Below are 23403 nucleotides of genomic sequence, written 5' to 3' on the forward strand. Positions count from 1 at the left end.
CTGACCCAGCTGCAGGGCAGGGAAGCACCAAGGCAAGGCACAGCCCCTTTCTCCTTCACTGCTGGCTTCCTGCAACACCAAGCTCAAGGAGGGCAGGGTTAGAGCAGACATGGGAGAGAAATTCTTCCCTTCCTCCCTGGCACAGGGTCCCCAGAGCAGCTGGGGCTGCCCCTGCATCCCTGGCAGTGCCCAAGGCCAGGCTGGACACTGGGGCTGGAGCAGCCTGGGGCAGTGGGAGGTGTCCCTGCCATGGCAGGGGTGGCACTGGGTGGGATTTATGGTCCCAACCCATTATGGGATTCTGCGGTTGCAGCTCACAGCCAAAAGAGCTCCTGCCACTCTTTTCCCTTCCACAATCTTGTCTGTAAATTGTACAGCACAATATTTAAAATGAGCACTTTAAGCAGCTGAAAAGGAACAAGGATGCAAGAGCCACTCTCTGTTTATTTTTTTTTCCCCAAGCTGTAGAGCAGACATGGTTTTTAAAATGAAGAGTGGATCCAGAAATTATGCTCTTATAAAATTTATAAAATGTTCTGTTAATTAACATCTACTTGAGCACATGAACTGACATGAACCAGGAGGAGACAAACGCCTCTGGTTTTGAACAACATTTTGGAGCCTCAGAAGGAACCCAAGATTACTTTGCTGGAAAAAGTTATAAGAAAATCATGTATGAATGACTGAGATGGATCCAGAAATTTTATAGGAATTATGAGAGAACAGCGAAAATGTCTAATTTTGACAAGTAAATTGCACAAAGAAATAAAACCTCTGGATGAGAAAGTTCAGAAAAGAGAGGCAGGATTTCCTTGGGGGTTCATAGCTGGCAGCAGGCAGGGTCTAGGTGCATCACCTGTGCTGGCAGTCAGATGAAGGAAGTTCCTTATAGGTCTTATTTTAATGCAATTATAGGCTGGAACATCATCAAATATTCTGAAATTTAAAATAAGTCAGAGGAGAAACATCTGTCATAATAAATTTGTGTGGACATAAAAATGATCTGAATAAAACTTCAAGGACAAGTTACTTTTATCCAGCTTTCATAGTCTCAACCAAACTATCACCCAAATTTGGTTAGAGGGTCACTGTCTGAAATGCTGGAGATTGTGCAGCCCTTAAGAACCAGAGCACGTCCCATCTTCTAAAGCTTTGCAAAAAAAGTTTATATAATCTTGCTAAAATTAAGTTGACATTTCCTGAAAGTTACCCGCTTACATTTAACCTTTATCCAAAATTACCTTTTATTCTAAACTCTTCAATAATAAAATGCATGAGGCATTAAGGGAAGGTAAAAGCTGAATTTCAGAATCCAGTTATCAGTAGTGATCACAACCAGGAAAATGAAAGTTACTCTAAGAAAGTTCCAGTAACTCCAGAGGAAACAAAATCAAAAACCCGCTGATTTTTGGTCACCACATAACAAATATTAAAACTTGGGAGAGATTTAAAATTAAAAGCTGAATTGGACAATGATGGAAGGCCCTGACTACAGAAGATATTGAAGGGTATGGAGAATCTGGTGACCTTGATGGAAATAACTGGAAAGTATTAATTAAATGCTCATGTGGCTAAGTAAATAAAAATTAAAATGTGAAAACAGTCTAAGGCTGCAGTGCTTGATCTTGCAGTTGAATTCCAAGCTTAAGAATTTGTGAGCCAGGAAGATCAAAAGATGTATCAGCAACACAGGAAAAATAACAAAACAATGAATAAAAGGCACCTTATGACTCATTCAGATGTCAGGGAAAAAATGGCATCAGAGACCTGAAAGCATCAGCTTGCAACAAATAAATAAAAGGTTAAAAATAAGTTTGATGCATTAAAAAACCATCAGGAAGGCTTAGCTGCAAACTTTCTGATGCCTTAATGGCAAGGGTGGATAGCTTTAATCAAAAGCTGGGAATTGTTAGGAAATGTTTATAATGAATTTTTTCTACAGGCACTTGGTGTTAAATCCACAATTTCTCAGCTTCATGGCAGAAGGCAAGACCCACAAGTTCATTTTCATCTTTGGGTGAGGGAACAATGTAAGCATTTTAAGTTCCCCAGTGTTATGGGAAAAAGGCTTGTTAGATTCTTGCGTCCACTGACATTTTTAAGTAGCAAAAAAAGAGATGGATTCATTTCTGGATCTGCAGACAACACAAACAAATGTAAAATAACTGTGAGCATGGAACAGCGAGGCTGAGTGGGGGACCCTACAGTTTCTGCTGGGATGCTGAGGGGTTTCTCAGAGTGGTGAACGTGGTGGTGGTCCTCGTTGAGCTTGATGATTTGAAAGGACTTTGCCAAACTTAATGATTCTGTGATTTTATGACTGGAAGCAGAACCGTGGATTTCATTGCTCTGCCTTACGGAGATGAGCAGCTGTGCCTTGGGCTCCTGGACACCATTTCAGCCATCAGCTGTGATGAGAACCTCACTCCAACCCCCTGGGAGCAAAGTTTGTCTCCATTTAGCTGCTTGCCCCACGTAATTAATTCTTTTTCCATGGTAAGAAAATGAAAGTAGTCTGATGCACTCACGAGCCATTTTAAAAGCTGTGCAAATATTGCCAAAGCACTATAAATATTCATTTCAGATTAAAACATTTTGATCAAATTCACACACTTTCAGGTCCTACATCTGCAAATGCTTCCCTGAATCCATATTATCAAGTGCATTTGCTGAAACAGCATATTTTGTGTAACTATTCACAGCAGCCTTTCAAGTTGTCATTGCTAATATTCCTGTCAGGATCCAAACTCCAAGAACTACACATCTATTTAGGAAACTGAAGGTTATCACACATCACTTTTATATCACATCAACCCAGCTCAAAATGCACCAAGCAGCTCACAGAAAAACCCCAAATAAACACAATTCCACCAACAGTGTATGTCAGTGACCTTGTGCAAATAGTCAAGTGAGGTGAGAAAAGTTGAACACATACATGAGTCTTCACTGAGATTAACTAATTTTCAATTACTATGTCAGCATGTAATTATTGCATGAAAATACTGCAAATGGAAAAGCAAGATGACCTTTACTAAATGAATTCTTGTAATAAATTAAGTAATGCTATTAAAATAATCTTAAAAAAATTACTGTATGTTCTTAATTACACCAAATCAGCATATTTTTCTTAGAGTCATAGAATCACGGAATGGTTTGGGTTGGAGGGGACCTTAAATCCCACCCAGTGCCACCCCTGCCATGGCAGGGACCCCTCCCACTGCCCCAGGCTGCTCCAGCCCCAGTGTCCAGCCTGGCCTTGGGCACTGCCAGGGATCCAGGGGCAGCCCCAGCTGCTCTGGGCACCCTGTGCCAGGGCCTGCCCACCCTCACAGGGAACAATTCCTCATTCCCAAGATCCCACCCAGCCCTGCCCTCTGGCACGGGCAGCCATTCCCTGTCACATCCACCTGTTTAATTTTAACACATAAATTCTAAGGAAAGGAGAACGCACGACCATGATTTTATGGCAAGGTAGGAGCATCTGTTTGGATAAACCATAATAATCACAGTTAGAGTTTCTCATTAGCTCCATCCAGTTGAACACCCAACAGTTCTGCTGTCAAATCCAGACTAATTGTATCCCAATTTACAGCAATCATTAGCTCCAATTAGCAAACACGATGGCTGTCTCAATGACAAACAGCACTGTGAGGTTTTGTAACTCCCCCCACTTGGGCTGAAATACAGGTTTGGTCAAGATTACTTCCATTGACATGAAGCCTAATAAGATATATTAGCTTTAGCATTACTTTTATTATTCAACAATATAAATGGCTTTGCTGCACTGAAACAACAAATATCATGAGAGGCAGTCAGGTGACTTCTGATTTATACTCAGATTTTAGGTCCACAAAATTAGGGAAAAGGAGACAATCTGAGCACAAGTTCAGCTCATTAGAAGAATTATTAAGAGCTGAAGCCATGCTGGTGTATTATTCTGCACTCCTGGTAAGATGTGAGCAGAAGCTCAGGCTGCTATTGGAACATCTCTGCAGTATTTAGCAAGCACTCCATCCTCCTTATCACCATTTAGTACCTCTCCAAATAAACAGCACAAAGAGTAGATTCTTCCTGTTCTTGGGAAGGAAGAACTACAATTCAGTAAATTGATGTTAACTTTTTTCTTGCCTTGCATCAAATACATTTTCAGTAGCAGTTTTAGGTCAGATTTTTAGCAGGAGGTGAAACACCCTGTAACTGCTCCCAGTTCAAGCAGGGCTCAGGATAAGGGGAGGCAGGATGGGGCTCACAGTGTCTTTAGGAAGAGCACAGCCTTTTCTGGATGGCCAGAATGCCATTGCCAGGATCTCCTCAGTACAGCTGCTGTGCCATGGCCTTTCATCCCTAACTCGGCAAGTTTTAAATGCCTTAAAATTTTCTTCTTCTTTTATTTTTCACAGCCTGAAGTATCTTCTGTGCATCTACACTGGTAACTCTTGTGCTGACCTAACTCACTTCCTAAGTCCTAAATCCCCAAACCAAAGAACACGTTTTGCTTAATTCATATGCCTTTTGTATGTAGAGAATGTGATAACTAATAAAATCCAAAGCAGTCTATGAAATACAGAGCAGGAAAGAAAATGGAATATAAAACACTGGGCAGAACTCTCTCCTATATACAGAAAATAAAAACCAAACCTGCAGCATATTTTCATTAAATGTAACTTTTGGAGAGAGAAGAACAAACAAACAGAACAGAAATCGTGGTAAAGACAATATTGCCAAAAGAGTACATATTGCTGTACATACTATACAGTAATATATACAATATATGAGGCTATAATTTATATGTTTCTCTAGCACTTTTCTCAACCTACCAGCAAAGAAATGATCTGGTGTCAGCTGATCCTCACCCTGTGTTTGTACTCCCTCCCCCAGTATAAACTCACAGTTTCATTGCTTATAAACCAAAAATGCTGAAAGGGAAATAGCCCCACAAAGGCTCCAATGGAAAGGAACGCTCCTTGCATTTGTATCTCCCATCCCTTGCATCTTTTTCCCCTTGAACATCTGCCTTGGTGTCTCATCCCTGCTCAGCCGCTCGAGCCTGTCTCAAGCCACAGCACCAGCCACAGCTGTGACCCAAAGAAAAGCCAGGCAGCTGAGTCTGAAAGAAGGCTGGCACATCCCTCAGCTATCAGCAGTCATGAAGAGCTCTCTGCACAGCTGAGAGAGGCTCTGGAGCCACTGCTGGGAAATGCCTTGGTGGTGAGAAGCCAGAGGGTGCAGCAGTATCCTCACGTAACCGCTGTGGGCAGACCCAGACACACACCTGGGATATTCCTGTCAGGATCCAGGCAGAGAGGTTTGAGAACTTTCTGTAGTTCTTTTTGTCCTACCTCTCCATAAACAGTTCTGTTCTCAGAAAAACACCACAGGCCTGGAGTAAGTATGTTCTGCACTTAGGAGCTTATAGAGGAAAATTGAAATGGTGCTTTGCCCTGAGGATTGTCGTGCATGGTGCATGAATGACCCATTGTTCACCAGCAATTAGCGGCGTTTTCAAGCTATGAAGTGCTTAATTTTGCTAATTTAATAATGATGGAGCTAGTGAGATACAGCTCCTGAAGGTTCTGAACTGAAGGACACTGCTGGTCACTGGAACATCCACAGGTTTTTAGGTTAGCACACAGCTTTTATGTAAGAAAAGTCTTTATCCGTTTTAGATTACTTAGATTGGAAATTCTTCCTGCCTTGACAGAAGGACCTATCTCCCTAAAGCCTCTAGATTTCTAAAACCATGTGCAAACCTATTCCAAGAGATGGGCACAGCCACCTGGGATGGTGCAAAGAGATGAATGGCCTGGATAAAGGCCATAAAACAAGTCACTAAAGGAATCCACAGTGGTAGGAAAAGAACCCACATTTTTTACTCAGACGCCTCTAGATTAGCAAATGTGACATTAACCATATAGTCTATCAATCTTTTCTGTCAGATTTTACAAGACCTTAAATCCCTTGCACTGACACCTCTCTGTGTTGGTGATAACAGTGTTTCTTTAAAATTGTGACTCTAGAAATAATGTCTAAAAAATAGCAGAAACTTTAGAGATGTCTAAATTAGCAATGTCTCACTTTCTCTGGCTCCCTGAAAATTTGGGTTCAGCCTACATCAGAGCTGCTTCAGCCCCTCCTGACAGTGTAAGACAAAAACCTGAGAAGTTTTTCATCTGGCAAAACTCAAGTCCTTTCTGCCATATGAATTTTATCCATGAGCCGATAAAAGCGTTTCTTTGCCAGCACATGCTGTGCTTAAAATAAGGAGTGTTGTTGATACAGCTATCCTGGCAGAACTCTATCAGCAAACACTTTCTGCTGCAGAACAGGACCCAAAACATGTCTTCTTCACGAGAATATTTTTTTCTTTTTAAAATTTGAACCACAAAAAACCTCCACACTTGGAGCAGACGGTGTGGTGAGAGTACATTTCTTTAGGAGATAACGTCTCCATTTGAAGAAGATTCTGTTTCCTGCCACTGTCCTGACCTAAAACTAATTACAAATAGTAATGTTAAAAACAGGAATCATCTCAGACCTCTGACCTGTGAAGTCCACCTCTATTCCACAGCTCCATGGGTCTGTGCTAGTGGGTTTTCTCTGTTCCCACCCCTCTGAACAGAGCTACTACTGCTGTTACACAAAGCAAAGGCTCTCCCACCAACTGCACGCACATTTCCATGCTCTGTGCGCCTTCCAAGATATCCACATATTCTCCTACAGAGAAACAAGAGGCAGACAAAGAAATAAATTTGGCAAGTAGTGTCAACTGAGTCCAACTGACACCACGTGGGCGTCAGCAGTTCCTCTGAAGTTCAATCTTATGTCTTACCCAAAGACAGATTTGCTGGTGCCTGAAAACTGTTACATGAGTCATTTACTAAGAATACTAAGGGATGGAATTAATTTTCTTCTGAATTAAAAATTCAAGGTTTTTTTCTTCCAGGAAATAAGTAGCTAAAATTACAGCAAGTCTGTCGCTTTATGATTTTTGCCTGTTTTAGCATCTGAGAAACCATCACTCCAAGGTAGTAAATGTCCTTTCTTTTCTGCATAAAGGATGCAACTATTGGATTTATGAGTGAAATAGATACCTGACAACACTATCCTAAAAGAACGTGGAGAAAATAATAACAGTTCAAGAATAAGAAAAATAAACATTGCAATTCTATACCGTAGTATAGTAGTACCAAAGCTGTATCTCACTATCTGAGGAAAATACTTGAAAGAAATAACTACCCTGTATTAATTTAATGTTCTTTCTTTTGAAAACCTTAATGGTTCCTTGAGATATTATTGCAGAGTTTTATCTGAATTTTGTCTCATTCTGTGGTACTCTCACACCTCCTCAAGGAACATTTTACTACAGGAATAAAATTGTTCCATTTCCTCTATTTAAAATGAAGAAACAAGTAATCAGAACTGAAATAGTCATATTGAAGTAGTCAGAAAAGAACAAATGAAATACAGGGAACATCTTGTGAACCGATACACTTGGAGGAATTTTTACAAAATTTATTCTTAAAACAGTAAGGACAAAACTATGGATTTCACTAGAGGTCCATTCATCCAATATACATGCCTTGGTTTTCCCAGGTTCTGTGGGAATTTAACAAACACGCAATATTTAATTTGAAAGAGTACAACGGATGTTTTATACAGAAAAAACACTGCAAATAGAATTTGGCTTCTCTGATCCAAAAGATGGCAAATAAATCTGAACAGGATGAGTATAAAAAATGAATTCCACTCTGTATTTTCATTTATCAGAATCTTTTAAGACAAGTTTTGGTGTTCCTTCACTCAAAGTTCCCATTCCAGTGGTGTTTCCTCCAAGCGACTTTACAAGGAGCAACTGACTGAGGATGTTGTTTGGGGTGGGGCTCAGCACAACCTGGTTTGGAGGGTCAGTGCAGGTTCAGGCAGTGAAATCTTGTGCAGCTGAGCTGGGGGGGCTGTGACAGCTTCATTTTGGTCATTCCTCAGGAGAAACTCCTCTGAGGAGCAGTGGGCTGGAGCCACCTGAGGGCTGTGGCAGCAGAAATCCAACACTCCTCACACTGCCTTTGGCAATCCCCGGCCTCTCCAAAAACCGCTGACACTGTTTGGTTCTGAGCATTTAAACTGGCTGGTTCCGTGTTTTGCAATATTTACTACTCTCAAAATGTTAAAGTATGTAATTGTGCTTGAAATAATTACAATTACAGGAGGGAGGGAGAGAGCGTGAGAAAGAAAGAAAGGAAAGAAGGAAGGAAAAGGAAAGAAAGAGGGAAGGGAAGGGAAGGGAAGGGAAGGGAAGGGAAGGGAAGGGAAGGGAAGGGAAGGGAAGGGAAGGGAAGGGAAGGGAAGGGAAGGGAAGGGAAGGGAAGGGAAGGGAAGGGAAGGGAAGGGAAGGGAAGGGAAGGGAAGGGAAGGGAAGGGAAGGGAAGGGAAGGGAAGGGAAGGGAAGGGAAGGGAAGGGAAGGGAAGGGAAGGGAAGGGAAGGGAAGGGAAGGGAAGGGAAGGGAAGGGAAGGGAAGGGAAGGGAAGGGAAGGGAAGGGAAGGGAAGGGAAGGAGGAAGGAAACCTAAACACAAAAGGAGGATCCCTGTGGATCCCTGTATTAAGTGTCCTGGAAACCCTGAACTGAGGTTGGGAATCCACTGTATGTGGCGCTGTGAACCCTCAGACCTGAGGCAGGAAGAATCTCACGGAGCTGAAGGAAATCAAGAATGTGAAAAGGGAATCCATGGTGCGAGGATATTGAAAAATGGGCAGTAGGGACATAGGATAAAAGATCCAGGCACTGAAAAGGTGAAAGATGAAGCAACATTGGGGTGAAAATTTTTGAATAAGAATGAATTTTATATCTGTCTTTCATCTGAGAAAGGACATATAGAGCAAAGAGGATCCATGTTCCTCTTGCCTCTGGCACTGCTCAGTGTATTTTACATTTCAGCTCTCATCATGGAGCCCACAAGGAGCTTCCTGCAGGGTCAAACTTTACATGAAACAAAGGCTTTAGGTGCAACACCTCCGTGATCTCTGTATTTACCCGCATTTAACCCTACTAACCATCCTCAAAAGTTCTGATGCCTTCCACACAAATATGTGCTGGGATTCCTTTGATATCCAAGAATATACAAAGTTGCTTATCATCCCCCAGCCCAATGCTGCAACCTGCCCAAAATTCACTGAAAGTATTTCAGAAAAGAAAAAGAAGGAACTGGTATTGGTAATACCCCTGCATGAATCATATATGAAGTGAAGGGTCCTTTTCCCCTCAAATCATCAGAAATACTTGGGAAATTTCTGGAAGGAGCAGTGATGCACACGCTGTGCTCAGTGCCACAGAACTGAGCCAGAGATAATTACCCTGTGAGCACGGAGTCAGAGCGGTGTGAAAAAGGTGCCAAAAATCCCAGAGCTGTCATTAACAGCTGCTGGCTGCTTGTCAGCTGCGAGGGGAGCACAGCCCTGCGCTGCTGATGGGCAGATGAGAACACACCTGAACAAGGCAGGATATTTATAAAATCTAATCAGGCAGGGGAAAAAAATACAGCCATTGCCTCACAAAGACTTGTAGCACTTATTTCAGGTACAAGACATCTCATTTTTCCTCTCGAGCTGGCAGTGTCATATTGCTGATCTTTCCCTGATTTAAAACTAAGTTTCCAAAAACCTATTAAATAGGTTTTAATAGGTCTAAGCCCACTGGTTTTTCTTTTGTATAGTCCCTGGATTGAAACAGGATCAAGGAGAGAAAGAGCCATTAGTGGAATATTTTGTCTATTTGCACCAGATCTATTTCCTTTGAAAGCTATCAACGCCAATATTTTTAAGAGTTTCCAAGTACCCTATAAATAATGGCACTTAAGGCAAAGGGGTTCTACTTTCCCTTCTACATTATCATGTAAATTATCAAAGAAATTGCCTCTATGCACTACTGAATAAAAAAGGAACTCCAGGAATTTCTAGACTTCGACTCAGGCAGACAGAGAAGGACATGGAAAAGGTGCAGCTCCTGAAACACCCTCACAGGTAAGCAGCAGACAGGTTTGAGTTTAGGAAGCTTCAGATGTGCACTAGAAGATGGAAAACCTGAAGTGCCATATGAATAGAGCTTGAGAAATCAATCACATATTCTGGAAGAGGAACATATTTGCAATGTAAAAGCCCTGGATGATACTATTAAAAAAAAAATAAAATCCCATTCCATGTTCCAAAGGAAGAAGAGTACAACTTGGAAAACAACCCCATTGAGTGACCCAAGCCTGCCTAAGTCTTGTCCAAACCACAACATCCCCTTGTTCTCCTGCCTGGGTGCCAAACTATGCCCCACAGTTGGTGTTTTAATTACCCTAATGTAGGCACTTCTCTGAATGGGCTAGCTATAGCCTTTCACAAAAATAAAAGTGCTCCTCTTTAATTGTACATAACAGCATTCATAACAAATAGCTGCTATTCCAACTGATTCATGTACATTTTGTTTTAGTGGCTGCCCAAGTTCTGCAGCCATTTCAAGAGACAACTTGCTAAACTTGTAAAACATTTTAACTTTATCTGATTTGGCTTTCATCTCTCACACTGAGTTGTAAAACACATTTTTCTTATTCACTAAGAGTGCCACAGACAGAGATTTGGGCTGGAGCCTGATCTACATGACAGCTGCTGAAGCCACGGACAAGAAAAACTGTATCTGAAATTGCAAGGAGCAGGCTGGGAGCGATAGCACCTGCAGCAGCCAGGAGCTGCTGAGCTGGGTTAAGATATATTGCCCTGACTATTGCATTTCATTCTCATGGCAATAGCAGGCTGAGTGCACTGTTCAGATTTCAGCAGCTCTGATTCCCCCAGAAAGGACAGAGCCAGTTCAGAGGTGCTGCTGCACACTGAGATTACCCAAGCTGACCTGGCTGGTTTAATTCACTGTGTTAATACAAACACAGGGCTGCTCCTGGTTCCCCCAGGTTTAATTCCCTCTCTTAATACAAACACAGGGCTGCTCCTGGTTCCCCCAGGTTTAATTCCCTCTCTTAATACAAACACAGGGCTGCTCCTGATTCCCCCAGCCTCCAGCTGCAGCTCCATGCAGCCATGCAGAGAGGGCATGTCCTTGGATGGGATGAGCTGGTGTTGCCCCTAATACATGCCCCTTCTCATATTTCAGCTTTCCCCTGGTTTTCCTTGGCCTTTGGGGAGCAGCAATTCTCAGCTGAACAGGCTGGCTCCCTGCTGGTGGCCAGCAGGAGCTTTGGGGACATTCTCATTTTTGGGTGTTTTTTCAGCTGGTGCTTAATCATCAGCACCATGTGCTGATGCTCAAGCAGATTCCAGAGCCTGGTGTGGTCCAAGAGAGATTTCAATTTGACAAGAATATTCTGCAAGGCTCCCAGGATCAGCCCACAGTGGGTATGAGGGGGGTGGGGGACACAATTAAAATAACCATACACATTCCCTCACCCCCTCTTCTGAAGGTCATCCAGGAGCTCTCTAAGGAAGTGAATCCTGAGCACCCATGGCTTATCTCTGAGAATAGGCTGGGCTAAGAGACACCCAAGACTGACTTGCCCTTTGTCTCTCTCTGTAAACCTTGGGAGATCCTTTCAGATTTTTCAACAGCTTTTAATGGACATGGAGAAATGGCAGGAAAATAAGTAAGCAAGTAAAAAGATGGAAAGTAGGCAAGAGAGGTCTTGCCACAGGAGCTGGAGAGAAGAGATGGCATTTTCAAAGACTGTGCAGCACATACAGCAACTTCTGTGAAAAGCTGGAGAAAAAAGTGACCAGTGTTAGGGCTTGAGAGTGTTACAGCTTGATCACCTCAATAGGACCTCTTAGTGGTGAACCCAGTGCAAAATGAGCCTCCCCTCTCTTGGGATGTTCTTTCTCTCAAAGGCGAAGTGGCTTTACCTTTGTCCTTTGCACCTCTCTTAACCAACTGAGCAACCCTCTCTCCAGGCATTATTCTGGACACTGTGGTAGTGTGAACTCAGAGTGCTCCCTTCCTTTTCCTGTCTGCAGTTGTTGCATCCACAGTGACACAACCCTGTTTAAAAGCCTTTTGGCAGACTTTGGGTGCCAACAGCCTTGTCAAAGTTTCACTCCAGTTTCAAGCAGAGATTGAAAGATTCATGATTCAAATGTCAGATTTGTGTCTGCTCCTCTCCTTACATAACTTGCAAACACAAGTCACCATGCATGTACGACACCCACAGCCCCTTTTCTTAGCTAAAATAATACAATGCACTTTGGGAGATTTAAACTCTTCACCTCAGATGAGGGATTTAAGGATGTGTTTAACAAAATTATCTGTATGAATGTTTCCTAAAAGAACTGAAACCCCTGTCCATGTACTCTTACAAAGAGCATGGCTGTCAGCATCTAAAGATGTTCTGCATTTCTGTCAGGAGTTTTGCTTTGATCAAAGGTAGGTAAATCTTGTACTACCTGAATTTCTGTTCATGCTAGCACATAGAAGATATTGTTTATACTGTTGGATTGTGAGATAGCTGGATAAAACAGAAATAAATGTATATTCCTACATTTTAGTCTGACTATCCTCAGGCAGCAAAAGGGAGAATGAAACTGTTCCAAATCCAAAACTCACCAACTGAAGATCTAAATGAGAACTCTTATGCTCTGAGATGCTCCATGAAGGGCCTGGGTATCCAAACCAAAGGATGCATTGCATTCCTCATTTAGATAATATTTTTAGCTCCTACGTTTTTTTTCTCTGTGTACTAAAATATAATAATCTTCTATTAAAAAAATTAAATTGTGCTAAGAACTTCGTTATCATAAAGAAAATGTTGGCCTTGGCAGACAACAGTCTATGATAGAGGTTTTCATTTGCAGCACCTCAATAGCTTTTTAGTCCCTAACTTAGACCTGAAATTTTCGTAGGAAGGAGTCTGTGTAGGAGTTGCCATGAAACAAACAAAAGGCACCTTCCAATTCATCCTCTGAATATTCACCTTCACTCTGCAGCAACAATGGCTTTATATCAGCTTTCTCCCTAAATCGGAAAACACGGCCCAGTTTTCAAGGACTTCCCTCAGCCCTTCTCATCTTTCAGTATGATATTTTATCCACTTTTTAATTTTTATAGGGATACTTATCCCCACTAAATATTCCAAGGGACTCAAAGTCTTGTGTAATTGAATTACCAGGTTTATAGAAAATCATTTATAGGCAAAATTGCCAAGGTGGGTGTGGGGAAAGAAGGAACATTTCAGCAAGATGTGGCCCATTATGCAAATTTGTCACCACATGCCATACATAATGAATAAACCTTGTGCTCTTAACACTTTGATTATAGGCTATACAGACAATGCAAATTAAAATTCCTGCTGCTCCATAAACGAAATGAGAGGAAATTATGTAAATTCTAACACATTAGATTGATTTGGTTGAAACAAAACCTGATCCACTTGATGTTTTAGGGGAAGAGCCACAATTGCAATGATTGAGCAAGTGCAGTGTTAATGAAGTGTGTTATTGCTAATCAATTCCTCCTCCTCTGGTAGTGGCATGACCATGAGCTGTATCACCCACTGCCCACCAGCCCCTGAGCCCTGGGGCACACACTGGGGCTGCCAGAAACCCCTGCTGGCACCAGGAGTCACAGGAGCTCTGCGACTCACCCCGGAGGGTGAGTGTTTCACACAGGATCATGGAGTGCTTTGGGGGGAAAGGATCCTAAAAATCCCCCCTGCCACAAGCAGGGACACCTTCCACAAGATCAGATTGCTCTGAACCCCATCCAACCTGGAAAACTTTTTGGCAATCCTGCCTGGCTGTCTTGGATGCTACTTCCCCTTGAGCAAAACAGTCGCCTTTCTACGGCTGACTTCTCAGAAAATAAGGAATAGGATTTTCACCTGGTAACAAACTAACCATGTTTAGTTCATGGAAATTAAAATTAAGTCTTTCAGGCTAAAAGCTCCCTGTCCAAATTAAAGAAACAGAAAAATGGGACCCAACGGTTTTAAAAGTTTCAAACGAAACATTCTTCCAATAACAGTTGCCTGTGTTTTTCTGTAGGAATTTGGAATGTCACTAGAATGGAGCTCAGTTGATTAAATCCTGTGATCTGCAGGGAACTGATATGCACAGAGCTGATAGAGCTGTTCTACAGTAAATCAATAGGTGAAGGTTGCACCTTTACACCAAGCCAGGAACATCTCTCCAAGCATCCTCTCACCATTTTACACAAAATTCTCTGTAGAGCTCCTCACCGGCGAGCTGCAGAATACTGCACTGCTATCTTAATTATTTACTGTGTTGAATAAAATAATTCAACAGTTTATTTTTCATACTTTGCATTTTGCAGCCCTTCCTCTAAAATATTTCCATCGCATTTTTAAAGAAAAAAAATTCATTTGCAAAAGGATCTGCATCATTAGAAATTTGTGGCTCTTATTGCACAGGTAAATACGAGCAGGTGGAATGAGCCACTGTTTTATTTTCTATTTAGAGAACTTTTATACCATTCTCAGAAACATTTGTCACTGCACGTAGTGACTGCATTTGTTTCTTCTCTCTGCTGATTTGTCTCCCACTAATTTATTTTGGCTCCTGCTGAGCTATGAGGAGGCACAGAGACATCTCGCTGCCTTCAGCAGCAGCTTCACACACAGGACTGGTGCAGGTTGCGAATCAAACGCATCCAAAAGCGCATCCAAAACCGGGGCAGCACAGGCAAGGAGAGAGCCTTGATGCAGAAATGACGTAGCACACAAACATACAACACACACACCGAGGCTGGCACTTACCAGAGGAGATTCTAGCATTTTATGTTTGCTCCATGAACAAGGAAACAACAGGGGTCAGGCCCCAGCTGCGAAAGAAAACGCGGCAGAGCGAGAAAAGAAAATGTTAAAATGAAAAGAGAAGGGAAAGATACAAAGGAGTTCATCTCTCCCAGAAATAAAGCGACATTTAGTTGTGCGGGCGGAGCATCCATTCTGGGGGCAGCACACGGTTCTCTGCTCGGCCGGGGTTCAGAAATGCCGCTCCATTTCTGCCTCATCAATGGGGAGCGTTCTGGGGTTCAGAAATGCCGGTCCACTTGTGTCTCATGGACTGGGAGCGTTCTAGGGTTCAGAAATGCCGGTCCATTTCTGCCTCATCAATGGGGAGCGTTCTGGGGTTCAGAAATGCCGGTCCATTTCTGCCTCATGGATTGGGAGCGTTCTGGGGCTCAGAAATGCCGGTCCATCCCGGCCCCATCAATGGGGAGCGTTCTGGGGTTCAGAAATGCCGGTCCATTTCTGCCTCATCGGTCGGGGCGTTCTGGGGCTCAGAAATGCCGGCCCATCCCGGCCCCATCCATCGGGAGCGGCTCCGGGAGCCCCGGGCCAGCTCCGCTCCCGCACAGAGTTTATCCCGGCGTTTATCCCGGCATTTATCCCGGCATTTATCCCGCTCTTGGCCGGCGTGCCGCGGGAGCCGCCCCCCCGCACGCGGCTGCCCGCGCTAATTACGATGTGCTAATTGGAATCTCAAAGCGTGACGCGGTCAGAGAGCCACTCAGAGCTCGGCACACAGAGACTCCAACCCAAACTGCGAAACATCGCCCAAAACTGAGGAACGGGGACAACAACTGCAGCCAAGGGACTGGGCAGGGTGGGAGTGAGCATTTCTGCGCGGGACAGATGCTTCCTTACATAAAACAGGCACAAAGAATCACAGCGGTAAATATCTCACCCCACAGGAATCATCTTAATTTCCAGCTCACAAAGACATTAGAAAACTGAGTCTCTCCACATTAGCTTTTACTTGAATTCTTTGACTTCCCACTGCTTTGTTTATAGGAACAGGCTCTCTTTGATGTCGGAACATTAGAAGGAGTGCAACAATAAATTTCCCATATTCTAATATCCAGCATCCCGAGCTTGTTCAAGGACCCCTTGATTCATGAAGGCAAATAATTCAATTACCTGGGCTTTGATCAAGGAGTCGCTGCGGTCCGTGTTTGATGTGGATGGAGGCTGTTTGCAGCTCCGCACGGATAACCGGCCCGCACGGGGTTTAACCCCTTTGGCGCCAGACTGCAGCAGTGCTCTGGCATTGCCAAGCGAGCCTCCCAGCATCGTTTGGGAATGCTGCTCCAGAAGGAGCACAGGAGGCATGGCAGGTCCAGGAGGATCCCTGTGCCAGACTGGATGGGATGCTCATCTTCTAAACAAGCTGAAATTATTTCCCAGTGAGTCAACCTGTGTTAAAAGCATTTTTGGGAGCTGCTCTTTGGATGGAATGGCGCTGAGACATAAAAATGCTGCTGAGAAGCAAAGGGGTTTGCCTTGGCTGTACAGGAGATTTCATCACGTCCATGCTTCCCAACAATTCCCCCCAAAAGAAATGGGAGTGGGCACAGACTCCTCTCGTCAGGTGAAAGAACACTCCTCAAACAGGAAAATCCAGTAGATCTAAGCCTTCCCTCTCCTCAAATACAGGCACCTGGATGAATTAATCTGTGCCATGACCAAGTCAAAGCCCTGGTGGTACTGCCTGCAGAAAAGCAGAAACTAGTCAATGCAGACACTGTGCTCTCAGCTGATTGCCATTCTGAATATGATTACTGAGAGAATTCCTCCACATAAATGAGGAGTTAGGCTCCCCTTCATTCATTCTAAGATTCTTTTGGGACATGAGGAGGTTACTAAAAGGACATAATTAGAAGGCATAATTAATATATAGAAATCTCTCACTCAGTTTCCTACACAGCTCCAACAAAACAGCCATGGATACATCCCTAATTTTAGCAGCAGTTGCATGGATGATGGAAATGACCTCACCAGACTACTGAGATGTGACAAAAACAGTTCTGCAACAGGACTTTTCTGGTCTTTCACGGCAGAAAGGCATCTGTCCTTCACAGCACAGCTGGGGAAAGGATCCCTGTCATGCAGAGTGACATCTCAATTCACAGGGTACAGCCTGCAAAAAGCATAACGAGCATGCCTGCCTTTCCCTAGATAACAGGCAAATTATTCTGGGCCATGAGGATGTAGATGGAAATTCATGTATTTACTTTAGAATGCTTGACAAGTTCTTAAAAAGTTGGGATGTTTCTGATTTGTTGGAAGATAAAACTTGGGGCCTTCTGTAAAGCCCGGAGGGGAAATATGTATAATGAATTAGTAAGAATGAGAAAAGGAGTCAATGTACACACAATTTTATGCATTTACCATAAAGCCAAAGGAGCTGCACATAGAACTCACATGAGAAATGGGAAACCTTCCTTTTTGAGCCAATACTCCTGGTAACACCAGTGAAAAGTGTTAAAGGAGGAGTTGCTGATCTCTAATTCAACACGCAATTAGCATTCATTAGCTCAGAGTAATAAAATGCCCAAGGCAATTATGGGTTAAATATAGTATGTTTTAAAGAACATAGAAACAGTTAAAACACAAGCTTTACTCTGGTTTATTTTGAATTATTTCATTTCTAGTAAAAATTGATGTGATTTCCAGATGGTAGATGCCTCTAGGCAAAAACATTCTCCTTCTCTCCTCCAGTAGGCAAAATGACTAAATTCCAATGGCAAAGTCTTTTGTAGACATGATTAATTTAAGTTACATTATTTTCTTTATAAAGTATCAATGGCCTTCTGTAAATTTTGGGCAGAAAAAAGTAAATAGAAATTAAAAGTCCTGAGTTTTGGTAGCTCTCCTATAATGTACCTCTTCCAAGAAATGACTTGCTGGTTACTCATTTCTGAAGGGAAACACCTTAAAGGCTGAGCTGTTCCCCAGACTGTTTGTGGGGACAGTTACAAGCAGGATTTCACAGCTCTGTGATCCAAATACAGAATTGCACCCAGTCCCTCAGTGATGGGGGACACTGCACAGCCTGGTAGGAGCCCTTAGGATGCCTGGGAGACAGAAATGCACCTTCCCTGACTTGCAGCTCATCCCAAAAAAGCCAAGGTCAGGACCACGAGCAACGGCAAATCTTGGTAAATCTTGGTAGATCTGAGAGCTGGCACTTCCTCTGCAGAGCTGGTTATTTCAGCCCAACTAATTTCAACTTGATTGGATAATTAAACATGTATTAGTGCAATTTCATCCATTTGATGGCGCATTGAGTGCAATCCTAACACATTCCAAAACCTGGCTGAGCCCTGGGATGCACAGCTCCATCTAAACTCTAACACAAACTCAGTGTAACCACCAAAACTCCCTGAAATGCCACATCAAAGGTGCTGCTCAGTAATCCCAGTGTCACTGAATAACCCATGGACTCCAGCAGCACTCCAGGTTCACCAGTCTGAGTTTAGCCAGGAGGTGCAGACATCAGATAAACAGCTTAAACTTGCCCACTCATAAAAATATTGTAAAAAGGCTGCTAACCACAATAACAAAGTTCTGAGCATGTATTAACCAAGGTGGATATTCCCAGTGCCTTCCAAAAGTACAAATCCACACTGAAGGGCACAATAAGGTGGAACTCAATGTCAAGTCCATGCCATGAGGAAAAAATCAGCAATTTTACTTCTGACTTTCGATTTTCCTCATGTGTTTTGACTGCTCCTTTAAAGCCCAAGCCAGCAGCCACTTGGTAATTTGTGGTGCTCCAGAGTGACAGCACATCACTGCAGCCGGAGTGAATCCTTGTGCCACCTTCTCCAAGGAGTTCATCATGTCCTAGTTCCATGTGACAGCTGCATATTGCACTTCTGAGTGAGGCAGCAGGGCTGGTTCCCACTCCTCTCTCAGGAGAGTGCTCAGGTATTTCTCAGATCACACTCTTGCCTCATTTCAATGTGGGGTTTTCTTTGTCATGAAGTAAATAATTATTGAAGTCATTAAATGCGCCAAGACTTAATTTTAGCTGCTCCCAGCACTTTGATATCTACTGACACAAATACACAGACAAATGAGCTTTTGCTGTTGGATCCAAAAAAGTGAAATAATGTCAGCAGAAGGTCACTGGACATCACTCCAAGCTCGTAGTGAGGAGTGTGATTGCCCTGCAGGCTGGATGTGGAAACCTTGCTCAATTCAGGGAGTAGGAAGAGCCAGAGGAGAAGGCAAATGTTGGATAAGCCTGACCCAAGGAAGCTTCAAAGAATGTCTCCACCTTTTGAACACAAATGGAGCTGGCTGAGTCAAGGAGAAATATGAAAATCAAAAAAGAAAGGTCAGAAGAGGCTGCTGTACCTGCTAAAGGTGAGGTTACAGCAGGGCAAAGTTTGCATTGCAAAGTGGGAAAGTCTGGGGGTGAAGTGTTCACTGAATATTAGATTTGGAGCTGCACAGGGAGAGCAGAACCTGACAAACTGAGGGGCAAGGAATCTCATGCACACCCCGTGAGGTGAGTGACCTCCAGCTGAAGGTGCTGAACCTGAGAGAGCCCAAGCCAAGGCCGGGAGCGCAGGCAGGACTCTGAGGGCACGGAGACACCAGCCCAGCTGCTGAGTGTGGCTCCCTGTGAGCCAGGCTGTGCAGGGCCCCATCAGCTGGCAGTGCTCCAAAGCAGCTTTCCTTGTCCCAGCAGGGGACTGGGACCTGCAGCACCGGGCTGGGGAGCGCTGAGCAAGGCAGCAGCTGAAACCAGTGTCACACGCAGGGCTGTAGCCAAAGCACCACAGAAACCAGAGATCTCCAAGAGGATTTGTAACTCAGTACTTGAAACATGAACATAATGAATTTATGAGTATAATTTTTTCATATAAATATTACAAAATTCCTAATTTTAAGGACAGAAAAAGCAATTATGACCTACAGGCTGTCTGACCTACAGCCACTTGTATTGCTACCTAATCAGCCCTTTTGTATGTAAATGACAAATTGTTTGCATGCAAATGCCACTGCCTGCTCTGTTTTCTTCTTGCTTTAGAAAGAGAAACGCTATGGAAATTGCCACCGTGCTAAAAAGAATTGAAATGCATACTAATCAGCCATATTCTCCCAGCTATACCAGCTATAATTGGAACAGTAACAAATAAAAAGGCAACAATCAGCACTGGACAAAATTTTCTATTTGAATCAGAGCCCCAAGTAAAATTATTCAGCTGCTTTTCAAAATTTTGGAACCTCTTCCGTCTGGAGAAATTGGGTTTGAAACTGTGAATGAACAGTGACTTTTCACTAATGTGAAATATTGAAGATCTCTGGAATTTCAATTGCAAGAAAAATATCCTGAAAGGGAATAGGAAGGAGCCATTATCATAAAAAAAGTCTGTTCTCTGTGTGCGCTGGGTAAATGTTGGAGTGATTCTCAGTTCCACCAAGCTGCTGATCCCTGTGGCTCATGCAATATGGAATGGGAGGGTTGGATCAGTGCTCTGGATGTGCTGAATTAACCTGGCACTATTCAGCTGCTCCAGTATTGCTCCTTCCTGGAAAACAGCTCACAGCCATTCCTGCCTGAACAGGAAGTGCCCTGAAAGCAAGAAATGTACTAAACCCTTGTCTTGAAAGATCTACCATGAGCTGAGTGATGCTGGGGAATCCTTAACGGCACCAGTGTGTGGTCACTGCTCTGAGGAGGGTGAGATTGAATCCAACACTTCAACTGCTTTCTATTCTAATGAGACATTTCTTAATTTCTAAATGCCATTCAAAGTCCTGTATTTGCCTCAGGACACTCTTTATCAAATTAAACTGTGTCAAAAAATTAGGGATAAACTTTTTGAATGGCATTTTCCTTTAGCAATATGAAGGTTGCAATTTTTACCTGTTGCTTCCATCAAAGTTTTCCAGTCATCTCTATAAATGGTTCAAATACCAGCCAACTTTGCACACAGTCTATTTGTTTGGTTTGCCTACCAAACCAAACAAACCACCAAAAACAAAACCCAAAAAACCTTAGTTGATAAAAGATGAAAGGAGTAACAGAGTTATTCATTCAGCAGCCAAGATCAGTGAGATAATTACTTTAAATCAAGAAGGGGCAGACCATTTAAATTTATTACTTAATGCTGACACATGCATGTATTAATAAAACAGTTAGCATTAATGGAAATAGGGTTTAGTCTCCTGATTCCAATAGAGCCATCATTTCTGCTTTCCACTGAACTAATGACTTAGCCTTGGCAGAATGATATGTATGCATGTATTTAACTATTTAACTTAACCACTGAGACCAATTAATGTGTTTCTGAAGTTTGATTTTATTTAAAAGTATATATCAGCAACCTCACTGGGATCAAAATTATGTTGAACTAGAGTTTATATGGCAGCAGTTTAACCTTAAGCATGACTCTCTCCCTTGGAATATCCCTTGTAAAAGGAGGAGCACTAAAATGTGGGGCAGAAGAAGGAGCCCTTCAATGGGATTTGGCTTCCAGGCTAGCACAGACTGTGGTTAGGGGCTCACGGGGGAGGGAGCAGGCTGTGAGGGGGCACAGCTCTGATTTACTGCTCCCCTGGATGCAGGGACAAGCCTGACCCAGCCAGGCTGAGCCGAGCTGAGCTTGCTCACAGGGCACCAAAACCTGCACCAGTGCGCCATACAAAGGCAGGGGAGTTAAACACTCAGTGCTCTGCAGCTCACAAACACAAAAACTCTGCTTTCAAGGGGTTTGGAATAAAATTCCTCCTGCTCATCCCTTCAGTGTTTCCCAGCATGGGCTGGTGTCCTCACAGCATCACCCAGGGCTCACTGCAACAGTGTCAGGCTGCACCAACACCACTGAATCAAACCCTAATTGCAATTACTGTCTGAGACACCATTTCCTACAGCTGACATTCACATATCAAAGTCCTGTCCATTCTGTCTGCATTATCATGCTCCATGATCCACAATTTCTGTTGGTGTATCTATAATGTGGCTACAGTCTACCTGTTGATGAACAATTAAACATCATTATAATAATGAATTGTATTTGGAAACCTCTTGCTGCACTGTTCACCAGTCACTCTGGAAAAATGGCTCCTTTTTTACATTCGGTTACTTGGTCCTTTTCTTTTAATCCATTTACATTGATTTCTACTACTCCAGCTCTGCCTGCCATTGCATTCCAATTAAGAATTCTGATGAACTCTTGCTGATTCAGAAGGGAGAGGGCTCTCACTCATTGCCAAACCTTGGAGGGAAAAAAGCAACCAACCACACACACAAAACCTCCCTAGAATCCGCTTAAGCCAGCACTTCAAAACCGAGGGGCCAGATTATGGCTGGTGGAGCCAGCAGAGCTGGGCGGGACGGGGACGCCTGGCAGGCACCGAGCCGGGAGGGACGGAGCCCTGGGGCCTCTGGCAGGCACAGGAGCCCGAATGCCACCGTGCCCCGAATGCCACCGTGCCCCGAGTGACACCATGCCCAGAGTGACACCATGCCCCAAATGCCACCGTGCCCCGAGTGTCACCGTGCCCCGAGTGACACCATGCCCCAAATGCCACCGTGCCCCGAGTGTCACCGTGCCCCAAGTGTCACCATGCCCAGAGTGACACCATGCCCCGAATGACACCGTGCCCCGAGTGTCACTGTGCCCCGAATGCCACCATGCCCTGAGTGTCACCGTGCCCGGGCACTGCTCAGCGGCACGGCCGAGCTCCACATGCCCGTCTGAATTCCTGCTGGCCAGGGAGGCACCGCTGCTGTCCCTGTCCCTGCTGCTGTCCCTGTCCCTGCTGCTGTCCCCGTCCCTGCCATGCAGGATGTTCCCGGGGGCCTTGAGCAGCGCTGGCAGCTGAAGTTTCTGTGCCAGCCTGAGCCCAGGGAGCAGCTGAAGGGCTGTTCCCGGCCCTGCGGCACAGAGGATGGGCACTGACAGGACTCCTGACAGGAAATGTGCCCTCCTGTGCAGGAGCCACTGATGCTCTCACCAAGGGTTGTTTCTTAAAGATAATTCTTAATTAACAGTCTCTCTCAGGCCGCTGCCAGAAAGCTGTACAGCTGTCATGGCACTGCCTGGCTTTGGTGTAGGCAAGAACCTGGATTAGGTGCATTAATGAACTTCTCTGGCTGCACCTAGTGGATGTTCTGCAATTTTGTAGAGTTCTGTACTGTTATTTGTGGTACATCCTTCTTCCATAAAGCAATGTGGTTGTTCTGAGTCAAATCAAAGGTCCAGTTTGTAGGAACACCCCAAAGGGGATGTTTAGAAGAACATCAGAAGAAGGCAGCCGGAATAAGCCTCTTTCCATGCCTGCAACCATTCCAAATCTATATGATCATATATGTCCCTGCTGGTTAGCATCCAGAATGGATGGGTTTTGGAGCAGCCTGGGACAGTGGAAGGTGTCCCTGCCTATGGCAGGGGGTAGAAGGAAATGAGCTTTAATGTCCCTTCCAACCCAAACCATTCTGTGATTCTGTGGGTAGTAACATCTTTTGTATTCCAGGGTGCTGCAGGATATATGGAAGTGATTCGGAACAATTTGCTTTTCTCAGTCCTTCAGCTGTAAGCTCCACTGACCTGGATGTGAACTGCTAAAACTAGTCTAATTTGGTTTAATATGTCTTTTTTTT

General features: G+C 43.8%; 1 protein-coding gene across 4 annotated transcripts in view; it reads right to left on the reverse strand.

Annotated features, from left to right (window-relative positions):
- CDH11 (cadherin 11) overlaps positions 1–23403 on the reverse strand; it is an 82982-nt gene that overhangs the window by 54900 nt on the left and 4679 nt on the right. Inside the window, exon 1 of one of the 4 annotated variants that reach the window (XM_058033961.1) lies at positions 15921–15941. The exons of 2 other annotated variants lie outside the window; for them this stretch is intronic. The gene's annotated coding sequence lies outside the window, so the exon portion shown is untranslated. Of the gene's footprint in view, positions 1–14753; positions 14817–15920; positions 15942–23403 lie in introns of those variants that run through there. One more of the 4 variants, XM_058033960.1, reaches the window with a different exon arrangement.

The sequence above is a fragment of the Melospiza georgiana genome, chromosome 14, assembly GCF_028018845.1.
Source record: "Melospiza georgiana isolate bMelGeo1 chromosome 14, bMelGeo1.pri, whole genome shotgun sequence".
NCBI lineage: Eukaryota > Metazoa > Chordata > Aves > Passeriformes > Passerellidae > Melospiza > Melospiza georgiana.